Below are 6,854 nucleotides of genomic sequence, written 5' to 3' on the forward strand. Positions count from 1 at the left end.
GCAGCCGCAGTCCTAGCCGACGCCATAAACATCCGCGAACGCATCTGGGACCAGTACACCGTCATCGTCTCCACACCACACGGGCCAGTGACCGAGATCCTCGACCTGCCAGACGCGAAAGCCGTCGCTGAATTCACCGCCGCAGTCGAACGCCTCATCAAGTCCCACGAAAACCTGACCCGCATGGGTGCCGGCCAAGACGCTGACGTCGCGAAGTCGATGCTCAACGAACTGTTCGAGCAGGTGAAGAAACTAGCCGACGAAAAGGAATAACTGATGGCGCTCAACGGTCTGCGGATGTCTCAGAAGCAACTGGAGTCTTTCGCTCACGCTGATGCTGATGCCTCGAAAGGCCGAGTCAACATCTGGCACGGCGCTGTCCGATCCGGGAAAACAGTCGGATCCCTGTTGGCGTTCCTTGTCGGAGTCGCGAACGCCCCAGAACAGGGCGAGATCGTGGTCATCGGCCGGACACGCGACACCATCTTCCGGAACCTAATCGGACCGTTGCAGGACAACAACATGTACGGCGTGATGGCGCAGCATGTGCGTTACAACCGTGGCGCACCGACAGCGGACATCTTCGGGCGCACAGTGCACGTCATCGGCGCATCCGATGTTCGAGCTGAAGCAGCGATCCGCGGTATGACCGTATGCCTCGCATACGTCGACGAAACAACGCTGGTGGCCGAAGAGTTCTTCAACCAGCTCGTCGCCCGCATGTCAGTGCCAGGCGCACGGATCTTCACAACCACCAACCCTGATGGGCCAAGGAACTGGCTCAAGACCGGATACATCGACCGCGCAGACGAACGCGGGCACAAGGTGTTCCACTTCGAACTCGACGACAACCGGGCATACCTTCCAGACGGATACATCGAAGGTTTGCAGGCGCAGTACACAGGACTCTGGTACGACCGATTCATTAAAGGTTTGTGGACGATGGCGGATGGTGTCATCTACGAATCTTTCGATCCCGCACGTCATGTCGTCGACACGCTCCCCGAGATGCAACGCATCCTCGGTGTCGGTATCGACTACGGCACCACCAACCCAACCCGAGGAATCAAACTCGGCCTGGGTGTCGACAACAAGCTGTACGCAATGGCCGAATGGGCGCCAGGCTCAGGCACCACCACCGATCACTCACGCAGCCTCCGTCAGTTCATCAGCACCGATACACCCGAATACTTGTACATCGACCCCGCTGCCGCTGTCTTCAAAGTGCAGTTGCAGCGCGACGGATTCGACAACTACTTCAACGCATCGAACAAGGTCGGCGCCGGCATCGGACTCGTCGCATCCTTGTTCTCCACCGAGCAGCTACTCATCCACGCATCGTGCACCGAACTGCTCGGCGAAATACCCGGCTACGTGTGGGATGCCAAGGCTGCAGAGAAAGGGGAGGACTCACCCGTGAAACTCAACGACCATGCTGTCGACGCCCTCCGCTACGCAGTCTCAACGTCCCGCCCGATGTGGCAGGCACATATTCCAACGCTCGATGCAGCAGCGCGCCTGCCTGATGAACGAATCGAATAGGGGTGGCCGCGTGATCGAAGCGAACATGGCGTGGCCGCCGACCGCGCTGGCGAAAGTCGCCGCACGAGTCCGCGAATCACAAGTGTGGTGGGAAGGCGACGTCCTCAAACTCGACGACTTCTACCGCACCAACCCCAACCGTCGATCATTCGCGCAAGCCGGCGTCGTCGGCAAGGTCTCAGACTTCCTGTACGGGAAACCCGAGTCGGCATCGAAGCCGTCCCGGAAAATGCACGTCCCGATCCCCGCGGACATCGCGAAACTCTCGGCATCGGAACTGTTCTCCGAACCGCTGACGATCATCGACCCCACCGACAACAAGGCATTGCAAGACCGTGTGGACCTGATCTTCAACACCCCCACCTTCCACGGTGACCTGTTCACCGCTGGTGAATCAGCGTCCGCGTTGGGTGGCTGCTATCAGCGCGTGGTGTGGGATGACACGGTCGCCGACAATGCTTGGATCGACTTTGTGGATGTGGACAAGGCGATCCCCGAGTTCGCTTGGGGCCGTTTGAAAGCTGTCACATTCTGGTCCGAGCTCGCGGGTTCGGATGAGCGGGACGTGTGGCGGCATTTGGAACGGTACGAGAAGGGCCGCATCCTGCACTCCCTGTACAAGGGGACACCGACGAACCTCGGTACCGTGATGGACCTTCAAGCGCACCCCGACACCAAGGGCATCGAGCTCGACAGCTTCGATGACACGGCCGGCGGATACGTCAGCCTCGGCGTCGACGAGCTCGCTGCCCGATACGTCCCGAACGTGCTCCCGAATCCCGAGTGGCGCAACGACCCCACACTGCGACACCTCGGACTGGCAGACATCCGACAGGACCTGTTCCCAATCTTCCAAGGCCTCGACCTGATCTATTCGTCGCTGCCTCGGGAGTTCCGGATCGGTCAGGCACGCATGTTCGCCTCAGAGCAGTTGCTCACCAATCACGGCGCAGGTCGCGGTGCATCGTTGCCTGAGGATCAGGAGATCTTCACGCAGGTCAATCAGGGCGTGAAGGACGGCGACGCGACTTCGATGTTCCAGTTCCATCAGCCGGCGCTGCGGGTACTTGAGCATGATCAGGGCGCGGAGTTGTTGTTGCGTCGTGTCCTGTCGACGACCGGGTACAGCCCTGTGTCGTTCGGCATGTCCGACGAGGTCGCTCAGACCGCGACAGAGGCGACGGGCAAGAAAGAGTTGACGGTCAAGACAACGAAGGGTAAGGCCCGTTATTGGGGTGCTGCTCTTGGGCCGTTGGCGACGATTTGCATGCAGATCGATGCAGTCAAGTTCCCCGGCAAGGGTGTCGCTCCGGTCGAGGAGTTGGAGCTGGATTGGCCGAAGTTTGCTCGTGAGTCGGATGAGGCGAAGTCTCGGACGGTTCAGGGTTGGGCGACGGCGGATGCTGCGTCGACTCACACGAAAGTGTCGTATCTGCATGAGGATTGGGATGAGGAGCGGATCGATGAGGAAGTGAAGAAGATCGACGAAAAGAACCAGGTTCCTTCGCCGTTCGGTTCGCTTCCTCCGGATCAGAATCCTGACCCGAACATCCCGCCTGAACCGCCTGTGCCTCCTGTCGATGAGGTCAAACCCGCTGAGGAGTAGGCGATGGCGCTCGACCCGTCCGAAGCAGCAGGACTCCCCGATGAGTTGATCAACCTCTACACCGAAGCCGAGTTGGCTCTGATGTCGATGCTCGCCGAAGCGATTGTGGCGGGCATCGACACTCCAGAGTGGGAGGCTCGGCAGCCGGCGGAGATGTTGCGGTTTCGGCAGCAGGCGCAGTTGTTGGCGTTGCAGTTGCAGTCCCAGATGCCGGCGTTGGTTGAGGGTGCGGTTGCGGGTGCTGCGGAGCGTGGCCGTGAGGCTGCGGACGAGGACTTGAAGGGGTTGCCGAAGGTGCCTCCGGTTCCGCCTGTGACGCCTGCTCGGGATCGGAAGACTCGGGCCGCGATCTACGCAGGGCAGCAGGTGCTTTCCTCTGTGACTGCTCGGATTCCGGGTGCCGCGGGGGAGCTGCATTCGCAGGTGACAACGCAGATCATCGCGAGGTCATCGGGTGTCCGATCGGGTACACGCCTGGATGCAGCGCAACAAGCCCTCGACATCCTCACCAAACGTGGCGTGACCGGATTCCGGGATGCTGCCGGCCGCAACTGGTCCCTCGCCAGCTATATCGAGATGAAGTCCCGGACCATCGTCAACCAAGAGTTGATTGATGGGCATACGGATCGGATGTTGGAGCGCGGTCAAACCCTGATCGTCGTATCCAGCCACTCGAATCCGGCGCCGCAATGCCAACCCTACGAAGGGCAAGTCCTCTCGTTGGATGGCGAGGCAGGGACAGTGATCCGGCCCAACGCGACCGGCGGCCGTGCAGTGAAGGTGAAGATCAAAGCCACACTGCGGGAAGCCCGCTCGAAAGGCTTCCAACACCCCAACTGCGGACACGCTGTCAGCGCGTTCATTCCTGGCGGGTCGCGGACGTTCGAGACCAGGCCGGATCCGGAAGGGTACGCGGCGACGCAGAAGCAGCGCGATATGGAACGCGCTGTGCGGGACACGAAACGGCAGCAGTCCGTCGCCATCACCCCGCAACGCAAACGCGAACTCGCCGCACTGCTGAAGCAGCAGCAAGCCGCAATCGCCGCACACACCGCGCAACACGACCTGAAACGCCGACCCAACCGCGAACGACTCGGCGCACGCTGATATATCGGGTTTTCCCAATACGCGCTGATAGATCCCCAGAGTTTCCCGCCGCATGGCGGAATCGCAGTAACCCAATAGCCCCCAGCCGCACGGCACCCAGGGGCCAATGCCGCATGGCACAAGGAGAGAACAATGCGCGTCCAACGATCCGTCATCGCACCCGAACCGTTCGACATGTTTACTCGAGCATCCCGTTGGCCTTCCCGCCAGCACCCTCGACGCGACCCCGAAGGACACCCCCAAGGTGGCGATCCGGTCGATCCTCCCGCCGACCCAGTCGATCCCGCAGACCCGCCGGCCGATCCGCCACAGGATCCGGCCGACCCGCCCGCCGACGTGGACTGGAAGAAGGAATCGCGCAAGCACGAAGCGGAAGCGAAGAAGAACCGCGCTGCCGCCGCCGAGTTGGAGAAGATCAAGGCATCGAAGCGGACCGCCGAGGAGAAGGCAGCGAAGGAAGCAGCCGACGCCAAGGCTGACGCCGAAGCCGCACGCGCTGAAGCCGCACGCGAACGCGCAGCCCGCAAATACGGACTGTCCGACGAAGACCTCGACTTCCTCGAAGGCGTACCAGCCGACAAGTTCGACGCCAAAGCGAAAGCACTCTCCGAACGCATCAAAGCTGCCGCACCCGCCGGCAAGTCCGGACTCCCCGCAGGCGGCGCAAAAGAAAAAACCAAATCCACAACGCTCAGCGGCTCCATCGCCGCCCACTACTCCTAGGAGCCTCCCATGGCTGTAACCCTCGCAGAATCCAAGCTCAACGCCCAGGAAGACTACGATCCCGCTGTCATCGACGAATTCCGCAAGGAATCCGCCGTCCTCGACTCGCTGATCTTCGATGACGCTGTCTCCCCGACAGGTGGAGGCACACTCGACTACGGCTACCGGCGCCTGCTGACGCAGCCCACCGCCGCGACCCGCGCCTACAACACCGAGTACACCCCGCAGAACGTCACCACCGAGAAGAAGAGCATCACGCTCGCCGTCCTCGGTGGATCGTTCGAGGTGGACCGTGTGCTCGCGAAGCTCGGCCCCGCCGCGTCCTCGAACATCGCGTTGAACGTGTCGCAGAAGGTGAAGGCCGCGACCACCAAGTTCAACGACGAACTGATCAACGGTGACGTTGCAGTCGACGCCAACGGCTTCGACGGCCTCGACAAGGCCCTTACCGGGTCCTCGACGGAGTTCCGGGCAAGCTCGGTCACCAACTGGACCGACTGGGACACAGTGCCTTCCGCGGTGAACAAGGCTCTCGATGACATCGACGAGTGGCTGTCGCTGCTCGACGGCATCCCGACCGTTGTCCTCGGCAACCAGAAGGCGTTGGCGCGTGTCCGTGCCGCTGCACGCCGCTCCGGCATGTACACGAAGGACCCCATCGAGGGCCTGATCGGTGCGAACGGCCGGCCGATCAATCGTGAGTCGTACGGTGGCATCACGTTCGTCGACCCGGGTAACCAGGCTGGTACGAACAACCCGATCATCCCGATCGAGGCTCGCACTGTCGGTACCGCTCAGACCGGCCTGACTGACCTGTTCGCGTACCGTGTCGGCCTCGACGGCTTCCACGGTGTGTCGACTGTCGGTGGCCAGATCGTTCAGACGTGGCTGCCTGACTTCTCCACTGCTGGTGCGGTGAAGAAGGGTGAGGTCGAGCTCGGCCCGGTTGGTTGCGCTTTGAAGGCCACCAAGGCTGCGTCGGTGTTCCGCAACATCAAGGTTCAGTAGTGGCGACCGTGAAGACCCCCGTAGAGGGGTACAACGGCAAGGTCGCTGGCGTGAACTTCGTGGACGGTGTGGGTGAGACGGATGACGCGAATGCGTTGGCGTACTTCACCCGTCATGGTTACAAGGTGTCGGAGACTGTGAAGCGGGGCGCCCGGAAGCCCGCCGAGGACTGATCTACCTGATGCCCACCCCCGAGTCGCCTTCCTGTGCGGCTCGGGGCTGGTGGGACCAAATGCTTGGTGGTTGGTGCGTTTCTACGTGCCCGGCAACGGCTCATAGACCCACGTTAAGACCGCTTGAGGGGTTCACCGCCGGGTTCCTTTCCCCCTTGCAGCAGCGTATAAACATCTCGGTATGACCGAGATGGTCTGCGCGCCAACCATCAACACCCCGAGGAGTTTTCGTGTCTGATCTACCCACCACGTTCAAGCGACGGGACTTGATGGCCGCGCTTGAACTGCTCGGCATCCCATCTGCGGGTACACGCCGTGTCCAGATCTTTCCGGATTGCATCATCGTGGAGCAGTTGCGGCGCGACGCGTCCGGTTCCCTGTTCTCGGCTGGGGCCGACATCGCCACAGTCAAGACGGTCATCGGCTTGGAGAAGGAGTAACCGTGCTCGTCTATGCCGATGCTGACAACCTGGCCGCGTGGCTCGGTGAGCCCGCACCCGACAACGCAACCTCACTCCTACGCCACGCATCATCGAGGGTCGCGAACGCATGCCGCTGCGACATCTACGACACCCAGCCGAGCGGCCTCCCCGTCGATGACGACATCCGGGAAGCGTTGCGCGACGCAACGTGCGCGCAGGCGGAACGGTGGAAGGAACTGAAGGTGGATCCGGCTGCTGGTGCCGGCGGTTTCG

The sequence above is a fragment of the Phocoena phocoena genome, unplaced genomic scaffold (assembly GCF_963924675.1).
Source record: "Phocoena phocoena unplaced genomic scaffold, mPhoPho1.1 SCAFFOLD_363, whole genome shotgun sequence".
Lineage (NCBI taxonomy): Eukaryota > Metazoa > Chordata > Mammalia > Artiodactyla > Phocoenidae > Phocoena > Phocoena phocoena.